At 40.1% G+C, this 26,741-nt stretch overlaps 1 protein-coding gene across 1 annotated transcript in view; it reads right to left on the bottom strand.

Annotated features, from left to right (window-relative positions):
- NRG3 (neuregulin 3) overlaps positions 1-26,741 on the bottom strand; it is a 752,789-nt gene that overhangs the window by 133,170 nt on the left and 592,878 nt on the right. The window lies entirely within an intron of this gene.

The following is a 26,741-nucleotide window of genomic DNA, read 5'->3' as shown; positions in this document are numbered from 1 at the left end:
GTGTATTGAGGGCTATATGGTTGCTCAAACTCACAGGAATAGCTCTGCACCTTGCATGATTGGTTCCATGTACAGTATAAGAGCATTACCACAGTACCATACAAGACACACACACACACTTTAAATGACTGAGGAAAAAAACAAGTAAAGAATTATCAATCCCTCAAACCCTGCATTTGGTACACTGTATAAACAGTTATAATGAAAATGTATTATCACAAATACAGTATCAGCATATGGCTTGCAAAGGAATTCCCAGGAATTCTCATAGAAATTTTCCAGACCCATTAAAAACAAAGAAATCACTTAAAATAGATAGGAGCTCAACTGCACTGTTATTTTCTGAATTAAAAATCCTCTCATCATATGGAAGCTATTTTGCCCAAGCTAGTCAACATTAGCTAAGGTGTGTATTTTAAAGAAGCACATTGAAAAGCACAATGATCCAGTGTTCTCAGTATGATCCTGGTGAATCTTGCAATTTTTTTGGCCACAGAAAGGATCTTTGACTGGGTTAAGAGTTGTTATTTGTGTAAGCAATGAAAGATACGGGGTTTGGCACCTATTATTTGATGTGGTTCATCCTATCATCATATGTGCATCATATCTAGAGGTGAAAAAAAATTGGAACTCAAATTTAACTGTCAGAACTTCAAATCTTGGTAGGGGCATCTGGTATGCATGCCTGCTGTCCTTGCTCCTGCACCATACTAGCAGTCTTTAGGGTCTGGAATCCAAAGGAACCCCAATGTCCATGGTATTAGATAATTTCATGCACCATGAAGTCATGTATGTTATATGTAAATAAAATAATGGGGTTTTTGTCAAACTCACCTATGCCTAATGCTCCTCAAAAATATTTAAAAGAGAATGGAGTCCTATTCAACTTTTAAGTAATGTTGCAACATCAGAAGATGTCAGCAAACAGCTAAAAATGGTAATAATATGGATCACAAAGAAATACCCTTTAATGTAAGCTAAGCAGACTTCATCATCTCAGGAAAATCAGTATAAAAACTGAATGGAGTAACTGTAACATTGGATGCACAGATAGAACTTAGAGTGCTCTACTGAGCTCTATGGTGGTAACCCTTAAAAACATTTCAAATTGCATTTAGATAATGAATACTCTTCCTTCAAAATTTCTAATATTAATTAATGAAGTAATGAGAAATGGAGGGAGAGTTTTAAATAAAATGCTACTTCATTCCATGACTGCTCCTCTCACCCTCTTTACTTTTCGATTAGCCTCTCCTCAGCAAACGCACCAATAAATAAAATAGTGGAACAAACATGATGTTTGCTGCCATCACATCAGACTGAAAGCTCTTCACAGAAGGGACTGTGTACTACTCGGTGTTTGTACAATGCCTAGCAGAATGGTTGGCTCTTGGGCACTGTAATAATCAACATGATTAATAATACATAATAATAGTAAGAATCATTGCCATCCTGTAATTTCACTGTCATCATTCAAAATACCCAAAACCTTTTGCAAAAAATTGTTATATAGTGATTGAGCAAAATGAATAATTATATTTGGCTGTAAAAAAAAAGGAAGTTTCTAGTAACCTTTATGGCCTAGGATAACTAGGATCACACTGATCTGAGACGCTAAATACTCCTAGGTGAAATCTGCACCACTGCACATGCGCAGAATTCATGTCCCCAGCAAAAAATACATTCTGCCAGGATGGTGCTGCAATTATACCTTTCGCCCATCAGGGGCTGCTGTGATGCCAGAAGAGAGGGCAGTCAGCTTAGTCAGCTGCAGGTGGGAGTGGGAGAGGCTGCCTTCCTCATAGCGCCTTGCCCACGAGGTCAGGTGAGGAGGCATGGGATGGGGGGGAGGGGCTCATGGGACTGCTGGGGGATCACACACATTGGGGTTCAGAAGGGCTCTTGTGAGAACAGACTTGGGTGGGGGTACAGAAGCTAGTGGGGTGACAGCATTGAGTCAGGGGAATGAATGGGGGTTGGGGTGCAAGGACCTATTGGGATGTGGTGGGGGGTCCAGGGCCACATGGGGACAGGAAGGAGGTGGGTGGGTGAGTGAGTAGAGGTGCAGGGACACATGGGGACAAGGGCAGATGTGTCTGACTGAATGGGAGAGGCTAGGGGTCAGCCAGAGTCTGTATGGGGGAGGCTCCCCAACTTCCTATCACACCCTCCCTACCAAAAAACCTGTTCCATATGTCTCACACCCACACCCAACAACGCTCCATATTAACTCCCAGGCTCCTTCCCAGCAATTACTTCCCTCTCCGTGAGCTCCTCCATTTACCCCTGTTTCCCCCAAGCCTTTGCACTGCTTCTGAGGAGTGCAGGAAATATGTTTCTGGATTGTAGTTTAAATGAATTATTACTCAAAGTTCTGTATTACTATGTCTAGTAAGGAATCTATTTGTCAAAAAAACATTTCCTGAATCTTTCTTGTTGCCTGTACAGTTAAAGACATACTTGCTGACAGGTACTTTTAAATAAATTACCGAAATAATTGAAACTGGCATGATTATATTGTGTTATTTTGACAAATAAAATAGGCAGAATTTTGCAGAATTGTAAAATGTGCACAGACTTTTGAGGCACAGAATTTTTACTTTTTTTGGTGCAGAATTCCTCCAGGAGTAGACAGTCTAAACAAGTTCAGTGGCTACAGATAAAAAAAAATCTCTAGTCCCTATCATCTTGCAGTAGACAGAGAGAGTAATGAGAGTGAACTGAAACAAAATCACATGCAGAAGTCACAATCTGGAACCACAACAAAAAGCTGATGTTTGCCCTAAATTCCCCCCATGTGCTGCAATTAACATTTATGAATCTAATGTGAGGACTGTGCCAAAAAACCTCACATGGAAATATAAAAGTAAGTGAATTGAAGAGCTGCAAGTGATTTGCTCGTGCACAGATTCAGATACAAACTGAAGCAAATCAAAGGGTACCCACATACTGATATCTGCAGCATTGACATTTTGCATGACAGCTCCATGCCAAATTACCATTTACTTCAACAAATAACCTGGGGGAAATCAGTATATTAAAAAGGAAGAGAATTCTTTCCACAACTTTCATAAACCTTACTCCTTTATTTAAAAGCAAAGCAAATATATTTGGGCAATTGAAGGTAATTTGTCAAGAGAGTTCAGAAGCAAAAGGAAACCAAAAGTCAGCTGACAGATTAAGAATGGCTTTGTGTCCTGCTTTCTATGAAACCTCATTAAGCTTTTGTTTACAATGTCTCAAAGCTGCACTACTTTCTCTTCATCTTGCTTTCCCATAGCAGTTTAATCCAAGGTTCTCAAAGAATTTATGCTCTCTCTCTCTCTCACAACACTTCTCTATGGACATGATCAAGAAATCATCCCCATTTAGAACAGCACTTAAACACAGGTTTAACTTTTAAGCGTATGTTGAGTTCAATGGGATATAATCATGTGCTTAATAAGAAACAGATGCTCAAATGCTGTCCTGAATTGGGACCTGTGGGGGTGTCGTGTGGCAAGCATGCCCATCCCCCGTTTGGGACGTGCAAGGATCACTATAGCCCCACAGCTTTGTGTCTCAATCCCCTGAGCCACAGGGGGCTACAGATTATTGGCCAAAGTCAATGTGGCTGTTCTCTCTCTGAATGGCCTAATGGACAGAGTCAATATGGCTGCTCCTTCCCTCAGGATGGTGTGCCCCAATAGCCCGAGGCAATATTTTGGCCCTGGTGTACCAGGTCGGACGGCCTAATGGCTGGAGTCAGTGTGATGGCCCTGCTGTGCTGGGTAGGAAGGCCTAGTGACCAGAGTCAGCAAAGGGCCCTTTTCAGTCAGGGCAGTGTAGTCTTATCCGGAGTCAATAAAGTCACCCACTTCTGTGGGATAAGGTGGCTTATTGGCACGTTAGAGAAGTGGGACGCCACCAAGGGGTGTGTGGCACCCAGCGTAGGGGGATTTGGGCCCTCCGTGCTCCTCCGAGCCCCAGGCAGTGGCAGAAGTACTCGCCATCGAGAAACCTCCCAAAATATGTTGACCAATTGCCCAGTTCTCCCACAGTAGCAATGTTTAAGTCCCCCTGAGCTGCTTCCTACACTGTCTTCTCTGGCAATGATCCATGATTCCCTGGAGATTTCAGGGTCTTCAGCCCTGCAACTTCTGGCATCTCAGTCCCTTCTCTGGGTTTGTCCGACAGTCTGGAATCCACCTGGGGCTCTGTGTGGGTTTGGAGCCTGCAGCAGCTCCCTGGAGAGAGGCAGCAGTCTGCATCCTTCCCCATCAGCAGTCATCCCCGACTGAGGTGCTAGGCTCCCTCTTATACCCAGTCTCCAGCCGGAGGATGCCCAGCAGGGTTGAGGAGGTGTGGCCTCCTCAGCTCAGAGGGTAGAGTTAACCCTTGGTGAACCCAGTGTGGGGCAAGTGTGCCCTGTCACCGGGGGATACACCCATTTCAAGTTTGGTGACACAGCAAGTCAGTGGCAGAATCAGTAATGGAACCAGAGTCCCAGTGTGCAGTCCCCTGCTCTACCCTAAGCAGAAAACAGTGCCTACCACTCAGTTGCATTCCACCCTTCTGGAAAAATGGTATAGAATACGATAGAAATAAAACCTATAGGAAGGTATAAATATTATTCTAAAACCTGTATAATGTAATGAAGAATGGGGTCTTTTGTAGAATGGCTGGCCCCACTACATCAGGTAGGTTCAGCTCCCCTGTACCAGAGTAGATACTCCCATTTGGTCAGTTAAGATGTTGAGGCAGCACCGGGGGGCTATAACAGATCAGGAGAGATGCAGTGAATAGGTGTCCCAGTGAATCAGAGCAGACTGGTTTAGTCAGGAGGGACATGTGAGAGCTGCCAGAGACCACAGGGCAGTGGATGTTCTTGGAAGGAGGCTGAAGGCAGGAAATCAGGAAGAGGGGTTTGCTGGCTGATGTCCCCAAGCCAGAGAGCCAGGGCTGGAGAGAGTTGAAGGCAGGAGGAGCAGCAGATGAGTTTTATCCTCTGACATCTTCAGGCAGAGAGACCATGCGAATGCCAGGAGGAGTGAGGGTTATTCCCCTGGCAAAGATGCTCCCAGCAGAGAGGCTGTAGGGTTCCTGCTGGGAAGAGTGGGGGTGCACTCCAGATGGAAGGTCTGGGTGGCCGTCCTGGTAGAAGGATAGGAGAGGACTGACTGCACACAGGTGTGGTCAAAAGTGCTGGTGTGTGGTATGGGGCCATCAAGAGACAAGATGTCTTCTGTTCTGACAACTATTTGCACTAGCGTGAGAAGTGGACTACATGTTTGGGACTTTTGTTATGGACTATTTGGATTATGCCTTACAATTCAATCCATGAAAGCCAGCACATTAGGAAGAGAGCCACCTAAGCTAGCCAAGGGGAGATGCCAACAAGAGGGATGTATCCTAAGACCCGCCCCACTCACAGAGATAGTTACCTAAAGCCAGGCTCTCTTCTTATGCTCTACAGATAGAAACCTCTCCCTGGACTCAGGCAGTTTAGGCACCTAAATAATTTCTTGTGAGAATAAGATAGGCAACTGCCTTGTTTTACCCAAGATGGCCAGAGCTGGAGGAGAAGGTGGTGAGAGGGATCTTATAAATTCTAACCCAGTGGATAGAGCATTCTCCTGGGATGGGGTAGACCCAAATTCATTTCCCACCCCCTCTGCCTGAGAAGGGAGAACATATTTGAACAGGGGTCTCCCACCTCTCAGGAGAACTGTAAAATCACGGAGTTATGGGATATTGTGATGTTGGGCTCCCTCAGTTTCTCCTTTTGAAACTGCTTTGTATATGTAATAAGTCATTGCACCAGAGAGACACTGAGAATGACTCTGTAGTCTTGTGGATAGGGTGCCCACAGGGGAGGTGGGAGACCATGGGTCCACCCTTCTTCAAGGACTTTATTCACAGTGGAACAGCTTCTACAAGAGAGACAGAAGAAGTCGCACATCACAATATCCCATAGTGAGGCTTGGCAGAATTCAATTTTTATTTATTTTTTAAAATAATTTTGCCAGATAAAATCAATGCTAATTTTAAGCATTTTTTAATTTTTGATCTAAGTTTTTCACAGTGATAGGAAATAGGGATGGTCAGGCAATAATGATCTAATGACCGTAGATGTTGAGGTTAAAAAAGTTAAAGCTTTGTAACAGTTAAAACACAAATTGTCTACATTGCATGTCAAAATATATGAAGTAAAATATCCTGAAATCAAACTCTAATAAGTTCTAAAGCAGCGTTTTTCTTACTGAGTCTATCTGTCTATTTTAATTATTACCCATGGAAATATTTGTTCGTTTGTTTGTGCACGTGTGGTAAAATTGACATTTATAGATAAAAGTCTAATCCTGCCAAGCATAACCGTAGTTCTCATAGACTAGACTATAAGATCAGAGGGGGCCATTATGATCATCTAATCTAGTTCAGCGGTTAGGGCACTTGCCTGAGGGGAAGGAAGCCCTGGTTCAAATCCTTTCTCATCTTCAGGCATAGAGGGGGAATTGAATGTGTGTCCCCCACATCCAAGATGAATGCTCTAACCACTGGACTAAAAGTTATAAGGTAGATGGCATGAACGCTGGACAGATTTTGAATGGGGCCTGATCCTGTAGACATGCAATCAGGCACCACAGCAAGATAGGTGGAGAGCTCGTATCTTCTGCCGTTCTTGGATCACACTGGGGCTTCGGTGAGTGATTGGGGTGATCACGCAATTTGGTGGATGATTCGGTGGATGATTGGTTCCCAGATGTCTAGAGTGGGGCACCAGTGCACATACCCAGAGACTCAAACTTAGGTGCCCAGGGAACTTTTACCCTGAAAAACTTAGGCATTGAGTTTAGACACCTACAGGGTTTTGTGGCATCCAAGCAAGGGTTTTGTGGATTGCAGTGGAGTCAAAAGCTGGGACTAAGGGTATGTTTACACTATGAAGACTACAGTGGCATAGCTGCATTGCTGGTATAACCAGCTGGTGGTAATATAGATGCTGCCAAGACCAACAGTAGGAATTTTTCCGTCCCTGTAACACCACCATCTCTCTGAACATCGGTAGCTACATCAGTGGAAGCATTATTCCATTGACATAGCTGCACCTAATTTGGAGGTCAGGTCAGCATAGCTACATCACTCAGGGATGTGGATTTTTCACAGCACTGACCAACATATTACCTATTACCGATAGGTAATAGGATTGTTTACCTTTTTTTCCTGCAATAGAGTTGGATGTATTATTTATTTCTGCTGTAATTTTAAATCACCACCTTCTCTGTGGGTCAGATGTGCCACTGACATTACAGCTTGTTAAAAAGGGGGTGAGCTTGCTGAAATAAGATAGACAATTTTTCTGCTGGGATACAGTATTTTCACCTAAGAGGCAATCATTCTTTTCTTACTCCTTGGTCATATGAGTGACAGGCATCTCATTTTCCCTTTCTGTTTTGTTTCCAGGGGCTAAGCTTGATTCCCTTTCTGCTGAAAGGCAGAAAACAAAAAGAAATGTTTTAGCTAAGGCTGAAGTGGTGCTCGATGATCTCTTTTCTTTCTCAAAACCTGGGTTCAAAAAATGTATTTAGACCACAAATCAAACTAAATATATAATCAAGGCCCTAATTCTCTGGTGCCTATTTACACCAATGCAGAAGGAGTATAGAGTGGATAGTAGCACTACCTTGTTAAGCCTAGTAAAGTGAAGGCTTAGAGGGTATACCTAGATCTACTTACAGCCTCCTGTGCTTTGCTTTTGCTGCTATATTTATCTCTTCTTGTGACAGGGCATCATTCTTAAGACATCCCTTGTGGTCCTGCAGGTACACAACACTCAGCTCCCTCTTGATGCTTGCAATTGAGACCCCGCTACTGAGAACAAGATACTCCCGTTGTGTGTCTCATTTATTAACTCTTTTTATAGAGTACAAAAACCTCCTTGTTGGTCCCTCAAGTCCAAATCTTCTTCCCACTCTGGGGCTAATGGCAACAACAACCATCCTTTCCAGTTCAGCAGTCCTCTGCCCTCTTCCTCCTCCAAAGAGTCTCGCTGTCCTCATAAGTAGGTGCCTAACTCCTAGATTAGTTGCCAAAAGCAACTTGTATTTTTCTTGTATTTTTACTCACCCGCCACTGCCCTTTTGAAACCAGCAGTTCCCTACCAATCACGTTAAAAACACAATTATATTAAAACATACTTTGGGAAAAGCTATGGATTTTCAAATGGACCCGTGTTTTGTTAACTCTCTTTCCTCACACTCTGCTTAACACTGAGACATAAATTGGCAGAGAGGACCTCAAAGAGCAATACTGTAGCTATTGTGCTGCAAGCCGGAATGGAAAATTCAGTTCTCCACAGTGGCAATCTCATGGAGCAGATAGTTATTAAAGTGACATGCTGGTGTAAAATGTGTGAAACAAACAGGAAAAAAAAAACAGGTGGGAAAGATTAGGAATGGTGGAAAATACACCTTTGTTCTGACTATCAACATTGCTGTACTTGTGTTCGGTGGTGTCTGCAGCCCTATGCATGATACATACGGTGCATGTTATTGGCAAGGCAGAGCTAAGGAGGGAAGCAACTTTTAGCTGCCCCTGGGCAATGCTCAGTGGTTGCAGGCTGAGAATGACATTGCACCTGGATGGGCCAGGCTGGAAGGTGGGGGCTGAGCATGGCACAGATCATTGGACAAGGGGCCAGCAGCTGCAGAAGCAATGGCTCCCCCGGGTTTGGCGGTGATGCCTGGGATTTCTCCAGCTTCCCCGTGTGGTGGGTTTGACGGCTGTCACTCTTGCTGGGTGATTCCATTTTGTTTCCTTGCTCTGGTCAGGAGTTTTGGATTAGAAGCCCAAACACAGTGCATTGTGCATACCACATGAAAAATGTCCGGGGCACCCTTATGTGGCTCATACAAGGACCAGAACTTCGGCTACCGCAAAAACCCCACAGAACAAGCAAGGGGAGGAGTGGTGAAAAAGTAACGAAGCTCAACAGTGCACTCTCCCAGGGCCTGATCCAAACCTCACTGAAATAAACTTGAAAGACTCCCACTGACTTCAGCAGGCTTTATATCAGGACTGTGACCTTGCTGTAGTCAATCAACAGCGAGAGTGCCCCATGCTAAAGCAGAGCAAGCTATGAACTGTTCTAATGTATCCATGCATGTAGAAATAGCCTCACAGGGCTGATCTGGCATGAGAGATGGTCAGTCACATCCCTGTCCTCCTGCCACACGCTGCCTTTCCTGTTATGCTGGCAGCAGCATTAGGAAGTGGCATCCGCTAAATCATGTGAGGATCACGCTTTCAGTGGGGGAGGATACTCACTGGGCCAGTTAGGCTTCATGGCCCTTTCCTGGTAGTGAAAAGTGGCTACATCCCAATGCAGGATCTAGCATGAGCTTTGCATTCATTGCATTCCGAGGGAGAAAGATCCCACAGAAATAAATTTGAAATCTGAAACAAAACCCTAACTTCACTTTTTTGGGAAGTAAATTGTTTAACAGGGGATCAGACCCATGGCACACTTGAACAATATACATCGGTGCACTGAAGAAAGGAGGGGCTAGGAATCTGCCACTGCCCAAATCTCTCATCCCCCATGGGCAGGAGCGTGCATTGCCTTGGGTAGGCTGTTTCCACGATTAGCCGCAGCACCTGGCCTGGTTGCTTCAGCCAAGGGCTACAGATTAGACTGGGGCTGAAAACCTTCTGTTGTGTCTCATTTTTCAGAAAGCCCAGAACATTCCGAAGCCCACCCCTACCACCATAACATAAACAGTGTCACAATTCAGGACTAGCTGTTCCTGTGGCCTCCCTCCGGGGGCACCTTTTCCAACTTATAGGGCCCGCACCTTCACTTCTCTGAGTGGAATCCCTGCAATTCATCCAACTTTTTGACCAGATCTTTGGGCTACAGCACCTCTGTGTACCAACCATGAAACTCCACAGGCTCAACTGTGTTTGGGCAGCTGCATAGATTTGGGATCTATGACCGCTGGGTGATACAGTGACTCAGAACAGTGACTCCAAAACAGAGTATTTATTTACATCCAGAGGAACACAACAATCAGAGAAAAGAGTTAAACCAACAAACAGCCTACATGCATTTATCTTACCCAAAAGCTTAAGTACCTAACTTATACCAGAAACCCCAGGCTCTGGAAGTGGTGGGCCAGTCTGCTCCCCAGCAGTCACTGCCTCCTTCTCTCTCTCAGCTTCAGAGTTTAAGTTTTTAACCTCTCCAAAGCTGTTCATTTCATTTTCCCTGCTTGCATCTCCCCTTGAAGTTACCAGTCAGCCTGTTGATCAGAGTCTGGTGCAGGCAAAACTTTGGTTCCAGCAGATTAAGATTGACTTAACCTCTAGTTCCCCTTTAGCAAGCAACACAATAACCTTCAACACAATAATAAAAAATTTACAGGCAGCTGCTCTGCCTTTCATACATGATCAACTATTATTAGAGCAGCTTGAGGGACCCCTCTGTCTTGTTTCAGTTCCCAAAGGGGCACTGTGGCTTCTGTGGAACCAATGGGACACAGAAAAGTCCCAGGTATGTTCCCCACACTGCACCAGTCCTCTCATAGCTGACTATACTATCAAGTCTAATATTCACCAGCAAATCACAGAAGCTGCACTCCTTGTGAGAACCTGAGTCTATGTTTTTTTAGATAAATATGCTAATTTTATTTTGATTTATATTTCACCTTTGACTGTCATTTCACATATATTCTTTTCTATCAATCTCCTACCACCTCTTTTTGGCAGTTACACAAAGAAATCCCTCCCATTCTTCATTTCCTCACATACAGTATCATTTTGACCTAATCATCAGAAATGGATGGGTAATAAAATTCCACACCCACTCCACAGCTCAAATCCTGGGTACAAAAAATGTGCATTTTTTTTTATTAGCTACCAGAAGGCTAATTATCTTTTTAAGAAACAAACATTGCCAGTCAAATGTTTAATGTCTAAAAGTTCTTAGGAATAAATGAGCAGAATGTTTCTATTCATTTCAACGAGTTTGAATGTGAAAAAAATACAGTCTTCATGACATCATAAAATATTTAATAATTGAAGTGTCATTTCAACGGACAGGCATTATAAATAATATCTTCTGAAAACTACATTAAAAGGTAATTTAAAAACTCTTAACGTGCATATTAGAGGGACACAGTGGCTAAGCTAATATCTTGAAGAAAGAGAAACTTTTGAGCTCACACAGAGCTCTTCTTCAGGAGAGTTTGCTAAACTGATGACGTACATTTTTTTACCAAGGTTTGCAAAATAAGCACATTTTTTTTTTCATTACAGCATTTTTGAGAAACTAACTTTAAATGAATTTAGATAATGATAATTTATCACCTAGTAAAGCTGTTGCAGATTAGTATGTCTGAAACAAATTTAGACAGAAAAAACATAAAATTGTAATTGTACCCACAATTTTAGATACCACAAAGTTTCTTATATAATATATCCTTTCTGTATTGGCTTTGGGTCTGATCCAGTGTACATTGAAGTAAATGGGAGTTTTTCCTTTTCTTTTCTTTTCCTTTCCTTTACTTGTGAGCTTTGGATGAGACCGTTGGTCACTCCCCAGGAGGCTGTCTTTTAACTCTCCTGCTGTATAGTGGCAGAATGAATTCTCCATCTGTTTAGTATCTTCTAAAGAGATATGAAAATTTGATGTGAAATTTTTATGAAAATTTGATGTGAAAGTAGTAGACTAAGATTTCAGTTTTGCCTTGGAAAGGACTGAGTTGATTCAATATTTGTAATAAACTATTTCAACTCAACAGGTTGAGTACAGAAAAAAAATCACTAATTATGCAAGAGCTTCACAGAGTTATAGATTTTAAGGCCATAAAGGACCTTAGATAATCTTGTCTAACCTTCTGTATATCACAAGTCATTAAATTTCATCCAGATACCCTTTTATTGAGTCTAATAACTTGTGTTTGACTAAAATTTAACTTGTGTTTTGGCTAAAGCACTTCTTCCAGAAAGGCATCTAGTCCTAATCTGAAGACATCAAGAGATGGAGAATCCACCACTTACCTTGGTAGTTTGTTCTAGTGGTTCAAAAATTGCGCATTATTTCTAATGTGAATTTGTTTGGTTTCAATTTCAAGCCGTTATTTCTTGTTATGCCTTTCACTGTTAGATTACAGAGCCTTTGGTACCCAGTATTTTCTCCCCATGAAGCTACTTATAGATTGTATTCGAGTTGCCTCTCCATCTTTTTGATAAGCTAAACAGATAAAGCTCCGAGTCTCTCACTGTAAGACATTTTCTCCAGACCCTAAATTATTTTTGAGGTTTTTTTCTGCACATTCTCCAATTTTTAAAAACATCCTTTTTAAAATGAGGATACCAGAATTTATGCAATATTCCAGTATCGGACTTAATAATGCCATGTACAAAGGTAAAATAATCTCTCTACCCTTACTCATTATGCCTCTGTTTATACATCCAAAGATTGTATTGGCCTTGTTTGGCCCACTCATCATACTGGGAGCTCACGTTGAGTTGCTAGTCACTAATCCCTAAATCCTTTTCAGAGTCACTGCCTTCCAGGATACAATCCACCATTCTGTTGGTATATTCTGTGTTCCTTTCCCTAGATGTATAACTTTAAATCTGACCATATACATTTTGTTTAAATGGGCTTGGTGTACCAAATCGCTCTGTATGAATGTTCTGTCTTCATTGTTATTTACCATTACACCAATACTCATGTCATCCTTAAATTTTATCAGCAGTGATAAAAATCTTGAATAGGAGCAGGCCTAGTACCATTAGAAACACCCCCATTTGAAGGTGATTCCCCACTGATGGCTACTTTTTTGAGATTGCCAGTTACCTAGTTCTTAATGCATTTAACGTGTATTATTGATATTGTATAGTGCTAATTTTTTAAGTTAGAATGTCATGCATTGCTAAGTCAAACACCTTACAAAAGATTAAGTCTATATAGTCACCTTCATCAATCAAACTTGTAATCTTCTCAAGAATAAAATCAGGTTTGTTTGACATGACTTCTTTCCTATAAAACCATGTTGACTGGCACTAATTATATTGCTATCCTTTAATTTTTATAATTGAATATTGTGTCAATTTTCCCCACTATTTTACCCAGAACTGACTGTGTTGAAGATAGTGCTATAATTTCTTCTAACACCAGAGTCCTGTTATTACACCAGTGTCACCCCTCTACTGAACAGTAATAGATGTCCAGGGCTTTGGAGATATGCTTCCAGGTGGAGAAGAAATTAGTGAGAGGGAGTCTGGGTATAATCTAAGTACTTTTATTTATGCATACATACTAATCCTGAACAGAGGCAGTCAAATAGCATACAGAAAAATTCCTTCTTTTGGGAATCTCAGTCTCCATGTCAGAGTCAAAGTCTCATTTACTTTCAGCAAGATGAAGTCTTCTAGGTGTTTAATTCATTTTTGAAAATGGTACATAGGTGCCTTTGAAAATTTTACTCTCGTTAGAGAAAAAAAGACGTGATAGGGGCAATGTACTTCCTAAAAACATATTTGATCATGTGTTGATTTCACTGTATCAGTGTATTTACTATAACAATCAGGGGTTTCAACATATTGGTAGCCTGAGTAAAGGACTGTCCAGCTGAGGTTGAAGAAAGAAAGTACTGACATTTAAATGATGAAAAATATCAGAAGTGAAAAAGGGATAATGCTTCAGTCAACATTCATCTGCCACACTTACCTCTTTTTATGCTTCTGGGCCTTGATCTAGGTCACATTGCACAGGCAAATATTACATCACCCTTTTATGCTTTATTTGTCTTGCTATTAATGTTATTTCATGCTGAAAGGAATCACCAATATTGACTAGTTATTCAACTCTGTAGCAACTTAACACCTGTATTTTGCTAACGAGAAATAAAAGATTACATCTGCTAATGTCAGTATATTTTAAACAGCAGAAATAGGTCATTTTTATCCAATTAAAATATAATTTAAAGACAGACACACATGAATGTATAACATATTGGCTTAGCTCATGTGATCACGGCACCGCTCTTATGGCTCGTCCCATTGAGGATAAAGCCGACTACTAACACCCAGCTCCAGTTGCTGAGACATGTCCTTTTTGCTGTTGGTGGTCTTGGGTTCAAATCATGCTGATGACCGTGATGTCTGTAGATATGTAGCCATAGTTTGTTACGTAATTATCAACATCTATCATAATCAGTTGGAAGCCCATTGCCTTTAATTATAAGGTAATTAGTATTATACACCTTACACTAATTATCAACGGACCTGTGAGTAGCAATGGCAGCTCCACTGCCTCTTTCCCTGCCAGGCTCTGGAAGCCTAAGAGAGGGCAGAGTCGGAGCTTGACTGGCACTGCCTGAGCTCAGGGAAGTGCCTAGCAAAGGCTGGTCCAGCCACTCAAGCAGACCTATAAGAGGGAGGGAGGAGGAAAAGCTGAGAACCAACAACCAGTTACAGCTCTCTGATTTTCTGTCCCAGAGCCATAAAAACAGACTGGATGCTGCTTTAACATGCCCCAAAAGGACCATTTGCTTGTTGGGAATAGTTGGAATACAGCATGCTCCAGCCACACCTTTTAACCACAACCACCGAAACAACAGGGAGCTGCAGAAGGGAAGCATAGGAGCCAGCTATGTCAGCTCTATGCCTGTTGGGGCTTTGCTCCTATTAACCTGAAATAGCATGTTCAATGCTCAGGCTGAGAAGGTTGGACCCCTTTGGATTAGTAGGCCATCTACTACACTGTCTAGCGGCACAAATTCAGATGAAAAGAATGTCAGTAGGGGGATGGGGAAAGGATTAAAAATATTACATCTCCATCAATAATGTTGTCGGGGATCAATAGTTTTGAACAGGATAGTGAGACAGTGTTTCCCAGACACACGTTTGTCAAAGCACTAACGTGATCATTACTTCATGTCAAATCCCATCCTGCTCTTTGGGGAAAAAAACAAACAAACTAGGTTACCTCCTTTTCAAGAGCTAGTCTTCAAATCCTTATAAACTAAAGGGAAGAAGAGGGTGGGATAATAATCCAAATAAGAACTAGGTCAAGTGGGTCATTATACTCCTAACTGTGAAAATACGACATAGAGAAGAGCTGTGAGATACAGTTGTCTATCCAAACATGAGGATAAGGATTTACAATAGATGGCTTAGAAGGAACCAGCTGACTAAAATATTCCTGGTGAAGTCACACAAAAGCTGGAGTTTGTGGCGACAGTAAATTATCCATGAATAGTTTCTTTACAGTCCAAAGCTCCTCCTGCCTGGCAGCCCCTCAGCTCAGGCATCTACCTTATACCCACACTTCAATTATCAAAAAATGGAATCACATTTGCTCAGATTAATTTACCTAGGGATAATTTTTCATCTGTAATATTAACTGTTTACTAAATCTATTCCTTGTAATCTTATATTTGCAGAATGTTAATGCTTTTCTGTTTCCATCCGAGATACTGCAGTCCAAGAGGGCCATGAGACCGCACTCTGAAAAAATTACTACAAGTTTGGATTTGTTTCTCTTCCTTATCCTATTGCCTTCACCGGTTTTGTCTGAAGGATGAATTTTGTGTGTCAGTTTTTCTTGCAAATAACTATTCATGGGTTTGAACATATTTCTGCAAAACATTTTCTATATTATGCTTAGGGCAAAATTTGTCCCTGCCCTTCACACACATGCAAGGAAGCAAGCAGGTGTAAGGTGTCTATAGGTCACAGTGTGATTGGGGAATAGACAGCAACTTCCCTAGGGCTGTTACTCTTCCTCCGATGCAAGCATCCAGGAGTGGCCAGACAAGGAAGAAGAATGGGTGGTGCACTGGTCAGCAGAACTGAGCTGGAACAGTAATGGAAGGAATCTGCTAGTGGTCTGTACCAGTGGAACAATGGGGGATGAGGGAATGAATTAAACAATAAATCACAGCTAAGGTTCTGCTCAGAAACGTACAAACAATTATTAAAGTTCTCACATCTACAGTAATGCAAATTCTATAAATGTAGAGGATTCTATACGTAATGAGATAAACCTCTATCATCAAGCATTCAGCAACTAAGATTCCTGAAGTTTTAAAGTATGATTATATTCAAAGGAGTGTAATTTTGGGCAATTATTTGTGTAAAAGCCATGTTCTAGTGATGTGAGGGGCCAGTAATGCTTGAGATTATATCTCAGCTCTGAAAGTGATGAACCTTCTCAAGTTAAAACAGCCCTGGGTTAGCTGGGGTAAAATTCATCCAGTCTTCGGATGCTCTGACTTGTACCAGTGTCCAAAATTAGTTTTGAGGAGAAATGGGTACACAGCTTGGCCAGACTCCAGGATCAGAGCCTCTGAGTTTAATAAAATAGGATCAGGCCCACAACTGCCTCAGTTTCACCATCCATAAAATGAAGATGATAGTATTTACTTAATTCCCCCACCAAGGCCTTGTGAGGATTATTTTTTTAAAAGAAGTTTGTAAAATGGTTTAAAGATAACCATCTCTATGTAAGTGCAAACTCTTACAATATTCTTGAAAGATCAAATTCACCCCAGTGCAGTGGGCCTGCTAAAGTCATTATGTCCTGTTTAAGTTTCATATTAAAGTAGTAAATAAGACAGGGGGCCTAGTAGAAATGCTCTGCTCTGGAATGAATTTCACCCCAGTGTTGCATTATTCCAAAGGACTGACAAGAAATTTAATTTTCTTACTGATGCAACATTCTTTCAGGTCACAGAAAGCATCTAAAAAATAGAATGGGCCAAATCTTGACCTCTTTAATAACAGGAGTAGCCCGATTGATTTGGTTCAAGAAGTTGGCAAAATTAAATCTTCACTTTAAATGTTAAAGGTTACTTTTAAACTAAATGAAAAGAGTTAAGCATGAGTAGGGTTACCAGACAGCAAATGTGAAAAATCGGCACAGGGGGTTGGGGGGTAATAGGTGCATATATAAGAAAAAGCCCCGAATATTGGGACTGTCACTATAAAATTGGAACAGCTGATCACCTTAAGTATGAGGTATAAAAAGTAAAAGCCAATAAAAAACAGAGAAGCTTTTAAACAGAAAGTTTGGTGCTAATTTCCCCTGTGTTTACAGTATATCTATTCCAACAGAAGATTAGAAAACATAAAACAGTGAACTAACCAAGTGTGGTTTGGCATGTCAATGGCAATCATCCCATCATCATCAAGCACAAGGAATTTATGCATAATATACTCATTAGCATTTTTTATGAAAAACAAACAAGTGGAAATAGCTTCCATCCTTCACATTAATATACAATATGTAGGAAGTTAGTACCAGGCTGTAAAAGCACTATCATAATTGTATCTGTCTCCCCTACAACAGACACATACTTGTAACATTTAATTGCATGTTACTCTGCAACAAATGCTACACATAATGTGTACTCTCTGATTGCTTTCCTGCCAAAAGCTGATTCAAACCTAAGCACTCAGAATTTTAGTAGATCCAAGTTTCATCTTGTTGAACAAAAGAGTCCAACTTATATTTCCTTTTTATTGGTGATGTAACTAAATTCACAGGGACCAGATCCTCAGTTGATGTAAACTGGCATAGCTCCACTGACATCAGGGGAGCTATGATGGTTTGCTACAGTTGATGATCAGCCTCCCAACACTAGTTTCAACAGAGAGTAGGAGTATATAAACACTATTCAATTTCAATCTGAAGATAAAACAAATCAGCTTTTAACAATAGTCAAGTTGTGTCCACAGCTGTGTCTTCTGACCCAGGACTTGTGTTCTAAAACAAAAGTAAAGTTCAGTGTTTCCAGTTCTCAGCATATGTGCTACTATGGAGTCTTTAAAGCCCCTAGCAGTATGATCAGCAGGCCTCTGGCTAGGTTTCTGAAATGTGTTTAACATCTGTGCTTCAGCACCAGTGAATACTGTCATCTGCAGAAATATTGTTCTTTTCCTCAAAGGGTGACCATGGCAAATTTGTAGTCCTCTTCTTTCTTTCTGCAGCTGTGCACTATACATAATCAACCACTGAAAATATTTTAAGCTACAGAAGCATCTGTCTCTATATTTTTGTTTGCCATATGTATGTGCCATGAAGGATTCATCAAGGCTTTTTTTTACTCACATATGATGGGATTATGATAGTTTTAGCTTGAATGAGTTCGTATAGAGAGGGGTCACTCATAGTTAAATACAGGTGACAGAAATATCACAGGGGACTAACACAGCATTTTTGACACATTCTAATTGTGCTCATTAAACTGAAGCTGTGATTATTCTCTCTGTGTATGGAAGATACCTCTTCATCCTTTGGTTTTTCAGCTTTCATTTAATAGTCATGTTATTTGCCACAAAGTCTTCAACACTGCCATTTTTTACCCAATATCAAAAGTGATTGTGTGTATTTTTTATATAAAATCTGAATCTTTTCTGCATCATCAAACCTCACTTAGGATACAAACAAGGCTCTGCCATCCCTGTCTATCCTGGGCTGCTCTTCGCAAGTCCTCCAAGTTGTTAAAGCCCATAAGTTTTCCCTCTAAGTACTGTTTGACAAAGCGATTATTTTGGTTGGTCCCTTTCTGAGGTTCTTCCATCTGCCACAGCTGATGCTCTGGCTTCATTCTTAACATGTCTCAAATATTTCCATCTTCTTTTCTGGCTAATTTTAGATAAGAGGCCATTGAACTCTGATAAATCTCGGTATTTGTTATAAATCGGTTCTATTTAACACCTAGTATTTTCAAAGGCATTTAATGTTTGTCTGTAACTTTTGTGGAGTTCCAGCTTTGACATCCATAAGTTAAGATGAAAATAACAGAGTTGAAATGTGTACTTTTGTCTTTAAGTTGTAAATTTTTGATGACTCCATGTTTTTTGCGATGCTGGGCAGTCTTTTGGTCTTTACTTGCATTGTTAGTTGTATTGCCACTTAGAAGAGCTATACTGTCTGCAAAATCTAAATCTTCTACTGTTCTGTTATTAAGCCAATTGATTCTGGTATTGTATCTGCCTACACTTTTTAGCATAATGAAGTCAATGACAATGTCAAACAGGAGAGGTGAGAAAGAGAATTCGTGTTTGACACCGTTGTCTATGTTAAACCAGTCACTCACGTCTAGGTTTACTTGAACATTGTGCAAGCTGCACCTTGATCTAAAGCCTTGAGAATGTTAATTATTTTAATGGCATACCATAACACTTCCAAGATGTGCCATATTGAATTGTGATGGAGGCTGTCAAATGCTTTCTTAAAATCTATGAAATTTGTGATGAGTGGTTTTTGCCAATTGATGTCTCTTGGATTATTATTGTTCAAGTAAAAATGTAGTTGACACATGATCTTCCCAGGTTGAAATCCAGCTTGCTCTCCCCTTGTCTCAACAACTTTCTTCATTCTTCTTAAGATGGTGCTACAGAAGACTTTGCTTGTCGCTCAAAGGAGTGTAACACCTCAGCCATTATTGCAGTCGGTTAGGTCACCTTTCTTCAGTATTTTGATTATAAAGCCATTTTTCCATTTTACTGGAGGTTTTTCTGGTCCCATACTTTGCTGAAAAGTTTGGTGATTTTATGGATGGTCTCATCACCACAGGCTTTCAACATTTCCGTTGTGACTTGCAGCTTTCCTAGGTTTTAAATTTTTGTATTGCATCTTTTACTTGTTTTTGATGTGAGATTTGAAGCTCTGGTTTAAATTCTTTGTCAAAGCAATGGTTTTTCATGTGCTCTTGGAAGTGCTCTGCCCATTATTCTCTTCTTTTTCTGTTGTTAAGGCCCTTCCTTGTTTACTCTTAACAGGCTTGGCAGCTCGTTTTGAGAGATATGTAGAGACATACAGATATAGATGATATATGTTTAAATTTTCAAAACTGACTATTAATTTTGAGTGCCCAACTTGAGGCACCTTAAAGAGATCTGATTTTCTGACAGAATGGATTCTAAATTCCTTCTAAAAATCAGACCGTTTTAAGTTGTCTCAGGTTGGGCAATGAAAAAAACCGGTCACTGTTGGAAATGTATACATGTATGTGAATGTGAATAAATATTGCATATACTTCCATATAAATAATTTACTTGGGATTCATAGTAGAATAAGAATAATAGGACAACAGTGATCCAAATGTTGCCCTCAGTTACACCAGTGAGGCTAAATGGACATAACGGTTGGCTGAATTTGTCTTTGTTAGTTTACATAATGCAGTGCTAGATACGGGGTAAAATTTTCAAAATACGTAAGTGACTTAGGGGCCCAATTCCATTTGCAAAAGTCTCTTATGGACAGCTTTTCAAAGGTAGTTTGATGCAGTTAGGCACATACTGAGATTTTCAAGCACACCTAGGGGCCTAACTTCCATTGATTTCAATGCATCTATCTGCATTTTTAGACACCTAAATACTGATATAAATCTGGACTGAAGTTATGTTTGAATAGGGGACTTTAGTTACTTAGGAAGTTTGAAAATGCTGCCTCTTAGTCAGATCAAACATTTATACTAATAGAAAGCTCTGATTCAAAACATTTCTTCTACAACCCTATAGGGGTTCCATGCAGCCTGACACAACATAAAGCAGCTTGCTAGTGATCACCCTCACCCACGGAGTGAATTCCCCATGAGGCACTCCCTGGCAGTGAGTCTGGCTCACTTACACCCTCAATGACTTTCAAATCATAATTTAAAGTATTTGAATCAATGTCACTTGTACCATCATACCATTTATGTCAGCCACACATTTTGCCTGTAGTGTATTAACTATCCTGTAAGCCACAAGTGATTGGGAACATGCAGCGTCTCACTGCAGTCTGACATAATTTCCAAACCATCGTTCAGTAAGGCTGTAATTTCCAAAGCAGCATCACAGAATCTACCAATTAACATTGCTGGCATGGCAATAGATGTACGACATACGCCAAAGCAATAACACTTCCATAAAATATCACAGGCTCCAGGGACATGTCAAGTGGACAGTGCTAAGTTGTTATCCTAAGCTTGTAGCTGGTGATGAATGAACATAAGTTCCGTTCAGGATTAAGATAACTGCAATCTTTTAATATTTAAAAATGGGCACATATTTCTGTAAACTGAGTGGAAATAAATATATGAAAAAAGAAGAACAGAATTCTTTGTTCAGACTGAAAGGATGCCACTTTCTAGTCCTGAAGGAGGAAAGGGACAGAAAAAATTATAAAATATATAATTTTCCACTCAGACATATAGTCTAAAAAAAGCCCCTGAAAAGATTAAAGGAAATGTTCCATCTTTTTGCTAGCAATAAGAAATAGATACACATCTTGGGACGTTGCACATTGTTAAAATATGGGTGAGATTTTCAGATGGTGTAAATCAGCAGAGCTCCACTGACTATTATTGAAAGTTCATTAATTTGCAACAACTATCTTGCCTTTTTCAGTGAATCTAGTAATATCAGAAACAGGCACATTTAACCGACCATTTGTGTTTGATTGGAAACCTAAAGCAGCTCCGCATGATGAGAAACATAACTGCAATGGGCCATACTGTGACTTGGAATCGAAACAGCAGAATCCAAACAGGGGAGTCAGAGGAAGGTAGAACCCACATTATCCGCCTTGGTTGGACCTGACCTATAACCTATTGCATCTGGAGCAGGTGGATGGGGAAAGGAATGGGCAGAAAATTTCTTCTGCCTCCCTGTACACTGGCCAATATATCTAAGGCTACAGATACACTGATGGCAGCAAAGTCGCCACCATCAGATCGATTTCTCTGGATTGACTAAGCGGTCAGTGAAGACCTGCTCAGTCGATCCAGAAATCGACTTACTAAGACCACCTTCGCAAATGACGTAGCGCTGCATCGACGGGAATGCAGTTCCCATCGGCACAGTGCAGTGAAGACAGCGCGCAGAAGAGGAGCCCAGAAGTTTTCAGGAGTTACACAAGTTTTTTGCGTAGCTTGCATAACTCCTGTTGACTCCCGCCGAATCCTGGAGGTAAGTGTAGACCGGGTCTTAATCCCTGTGGATGGAGTAGGGGTTGTAAATTACTGCAACTATAGGCCAGAGGGAAATTAATACCCTCTGGAGCAAGAGAAAAACAGGTAGAGAACTCTGCCTCAGAGAGGTGTATCGGAGGCATACTCCAAGGGAGATGCATATTACATACCTCCTGTTGCTCAAGGCTGTGCCTAAATGCACAATTTCAGTCCAGTATGTGGTCTATATACTATGCTCTCATCAATGACTACTCGCACCATTTCTGATGTGGTTAAAGAAAATCTGAAGGATATTCCTTATATCCAAATTGGCTAAGAAGAATTTCAAGTGCCAGTGAATGGGATTTTGTCTAAATTATTAAACTGAGATGACTATTTTATTATAAAGTTAAACTTCCCATTAATATTTTTTCTGGTTACATTTTTAACTCTTTTTATTGCTCAATACTTTGACTAGTGAATATGCACATAAAATATGTGACAGAAGAATGATTTCCCTGATGGTGCCACCAAAATTTGATTTCTTCTTTTGATTCCCCCCCTGCTTCAGATAAAGATATCCAAATTTGTTTGCTTTTTATTAAAGTTATTTTAGGATTTATTTAATGGTGCATTAGCACTGAAAGTGTCCCCCCGAGGGCTAATTTACAGTTTAAATGAAACTCTCTTGAAACTACACACATCTTACATCAAATTCATCTGACTTTTCAAAAGAATTAAATCTAAACCATTTCAAGTGTATTTACTCATTTTTTAAACAAAATCTAGTATACAGGAGCAATTTTCATGAGAAAATTCTGCTGTCTTTAAAATAAAATACAAGATATATGTAAAAAACTTTGTTTTAAAAAGCTCATCTATTTAAGATAATTGAAATGATCACATTATGATATATTTAGTTACATTACACATTATTATGTATACACAAATATATGCTCTGCTTTTCCCTATTTTTCTTTTGTAAAGATACCATACACTAGTAGATATCAGGATGATCAGAGTAATAATAATATACAGTGTGTTGAGGGTGTTGGTTTTTTCTGGATGGTACACAGAATGTTTTAACAAATTAATAATAATGCAATATTATTGACTTATTCTCATCTCTATGAACAGTGCTGTTCAAGCAGATGTAAACCAATTGAAGTTCAATAGGTACAGTAGCAAATAGACAGAAAGGGATGTAAAATACTGGTGTCTGTGAATCACCATAGAACTTGAAGAAATATTTGTAACTATACTCCAAATGTACTATGAATTACACGAGAGAGAAATAAATTACTTATTAGGAGGATGATATACAGCAGCTAGAGTGAAGGGGGATATGGAAGTCCATCTGCCTACATGCACAGACAGGCAATTAAGGTGATCCATAACTTTCATAACTGGTTCACTGACTCCCAATTCATAGATTACAAGGCCAGAAGGGACCATTGTGATGATCTAGTTTGATCTCTTGTATACCACAGACCATAGTTTTTCCCCCAAAAGAACACTAAGACAGGTATACTGAATATTGAACTGGTTCTTCGGGGAGGGGCAGGATGATACCCACTAGGTACACATTACTCTTGAAAGGTGTTCAGAATGTATGGTGGATGCCAATAAAAATATTTGACAGGCATTTTCGACAGATTAGAAAGAAACTCATGGGACTGGAGGCTTCACACAACAACGCTAAGTTATTACAACAGAGGCAATTGCCATTGAAAAGTCAACACCACAGAACAGATCAACACCACCGTATCCTAAACATCTAACCCCCTTATACACTAATAGAAAGAGAATTTTGTATGTGCAACCCTGATCTGATCTGATCTAAATCAGCATTATTATACATTATGATTGAGTCTCACTAGCTGCTGTACATTTGAAAGACTCTATCTTCTTGCAATCATTTATGTTGACTTGTTTTAATAACACCAAATACATTTCAGGGCAGAGTAAATAAAAAAAGTATCCCGTTTACAAACATTTGAATTAGAAATCACAATTCTGCAACTGAAAGAAATAACAGCTTCTATGCATCTCTTGTGTAAATTAGAAAATATTCAATTCAGTTCTTGCTCCATTCCTTTAAAATTTATTTTCTTTGAAGGTGATGACATCAGTGACAGTGCAATTTCTTAAGTTGAGGAGAATTGGAAGACATCCCTCTTCTAGTACTATGCAACCTTTGCTAATAGAGGGCAAATAGGTGGTCTAATCTACCAAAAAACTAACAAGAAAAGTACTTTGCTTCTACAGCTGGGCAAAGTTTTTCTGCCAAAACCTTTTTTGGCTGAAAAATGCAGATTTGGATTGACCAAAACGTTTATCAAATTTGAGTTGAATTCACTGAATTATTTCAGTTGAAAAAAAATTGTGCTGGCTTAGGATTCTGTAACAGTCTCTTGTTTCAGTGCCAGGATGTACTATTCTGTTCTAAAACAAGTCCTTATCAATGATCAAACTGGGACACTGGGACAGTCTAAAGTATACAATTATGGTCTTCACTTTTACAAGACTATGATAAAATTTGTACAAGGTATGCCTTGTGAGATATCATTTGAAAACTCATAATCTGCTGAATATTGTTGTCCTAGTAAAATGTGTGTATCAACGTTGTATGAGAAGTTATTCAATTATATTATGTATCCTTGTTATAACATGCTCCCAGGTTAAGACAAGCAGGTCCAAATCAGTTTTTCAGAGACAAAGACGTACTAGTACCCCAAACTGGTGTTAAAACAGTTCACTGGCTTAAGCAGCCATTCTTCAGGAAAGGGAAGGTGCAAACGAGAACTTTATATTACATCACAGGAACTTTTCAAACCTCACATCAACAATGAACTACATGCCACCATGACTCAAAAGGATGTTTCTAGCACAAGAAATTAAGTTACAAAGAGGGAAGAAAACACTTGACTTCACCTCTCCTCTTTCAGTCTCCTCATGACATCAACAACTCTCAAAGAACTGAACTAAGGGGGGAAGGGATGGTCCCAGGTTGGAAGGACACCCAGCCTGTGAAATGAACAACAGCGTATGGTGAGACAGAACCTTTGCTTTTGAGTTCACTTAGCTTGTGAAGTTAGGTATTAGCTTGCATATTACTCTTTTATTTTCTTTTGTAATCAATCCTGATTTTTATGCATTATCACCTGTAATCACTTAAAATCTATCCTTCCATAGTTAATAATCTTATCTTATTGTTTTATCTAACCAGAGTGTGTTTGGCTTAAAGTGTTTGGGAAACGCCATTTGCGATAACAAGGCTGGTGTATTATCATTTTCCTTTGATGAAAAGGCAGACTTTCTATGAGCTTGCATTGTTCAGTAGTGTTACAAGACACACATTTCTGGGGGAACAAGGTTGGGACTAGGAATTTGCGGGTGTTGCCCTGTATGTAATTCATGACTGGTGACTGGTCAGAGTGCTCATGCATTTAGCTGTGTGTGAATTTACATGCTGAAGGCTACATGAGCAGGCCAGGGTTGCTGTTCTGCCTGTAAAGCAGTGTAAAAAGCACCCCAGGCTAGACAGTTAAGGGAATACCGCTGTTCAACAATCCCGATTGTACCCTTGAGAATGTCACAGACACTAATGGGAATAGTAACAGAACTAAACACAAGAGCAGACAAAATAATCAGTATGAATGATCCTGTGAAGAACTGAGTGCTCTCAACTCTCATTAAGGCCAATGAAATTTGTGAGGATGCTCAGCACCTGGCGTGAAGCACTTGGTAGGCAGTAGGACCGAACGTAGGGGCAGGTGATCCAAGCGACTGCCTGGGGTGCTGGACTTGGGGGGGGGGGGGGTGCCAGACTTGGGGTGTTGTTAGCAACAAAAGGGAAAATACGAAGTTTGAAATAATTGTTTCATGTATTCATTTATTTTTCTCTAAGCTTCTAGAATGTTCTGGACCTTTGTAGAATCTTGTGGAACCTTCCAGACTTTCTGAGAACATTTTCCTCAGACCTCGAATATTGTCAGCTATGCCTTTGTGGGTAAATAAGGGGTGGGGCATCGCCAGTTGATCAGTGAGATATAAGAATGAACTGAAATGAGAGCCCAGCTGCAATATTGTGAACCTTGTTTTATTGTGTAATTGTGAAAGTGTTCTTGTGTTTTAAGACTTGAAGAGTGTAAATAGCAACTGATAAAAGACATATGTAATGAGACACCAAAGATATCTATTGAACCCCTATCTATGCAACAATATAAAATAAATACTGTTGCTTCTTTTGCCATGCTTAACAGGTAATGTTTAATGACTTTCTAAGACTGCGTAATGTAGACTTTTGCTCTCCCTAATACTGTCTGTTTTCCCCCATAGAAAGTAAAAGATGCCCCAAAAGAAGCCTTCAGGAGCTCAGTATAGGAAATGAAAAGCTCATTTGCCATCTAGTTTGCAGCAAGAGGCAAATCTGAGGAGAAAATATGTGAAACAGAACAACACAGACCAGGCTTTAGGCAGTAGCATTTGTCCCAGTGCAGAAGAAATTGAGGAGTGAAGCATAAATGATGGAAGTCCTATTACTAAGGAATTAGCAGATGTACCTAAAGATGAAGAATGGAAATATGAGGAAAGTGATGGAGAATCATCCAATTTTCCTTGCAGCATAAAGGAGAGTGATGATAAAGAAGAATGTAGCTCACATGAAAAGGAAAGTAATGACAAAGAAAAATTTGGTTTACATGAAAAGGAGAGAAATGATCAAGAAGAATCAGCCTTGCATGATGACAGAAACAGCACTGAGAATAACTGCACACCACAAATCAATACATCAGATCCTGCTTTATG

Source organism: Emydura macquarii, unplaced genomic scaffold (genome assembly GCF_026122565.2).
Source record: "Emydura macquarii macquarii isolate MOO-44397 ecotype Brisbane River unplaced genomic scaffold, CSIRO-AGI_Emac_v2 contig_1390, whole genome shotgun sequence".
NCBI classification, from domain to species: Eukaryota; Metazoa; Chordata; order Testudines; family Chelidae; genus Emydura; species Emydura macquarii.
This window is presented reverse-complemented; position numbering and strand designations above follow the sequence as displayed.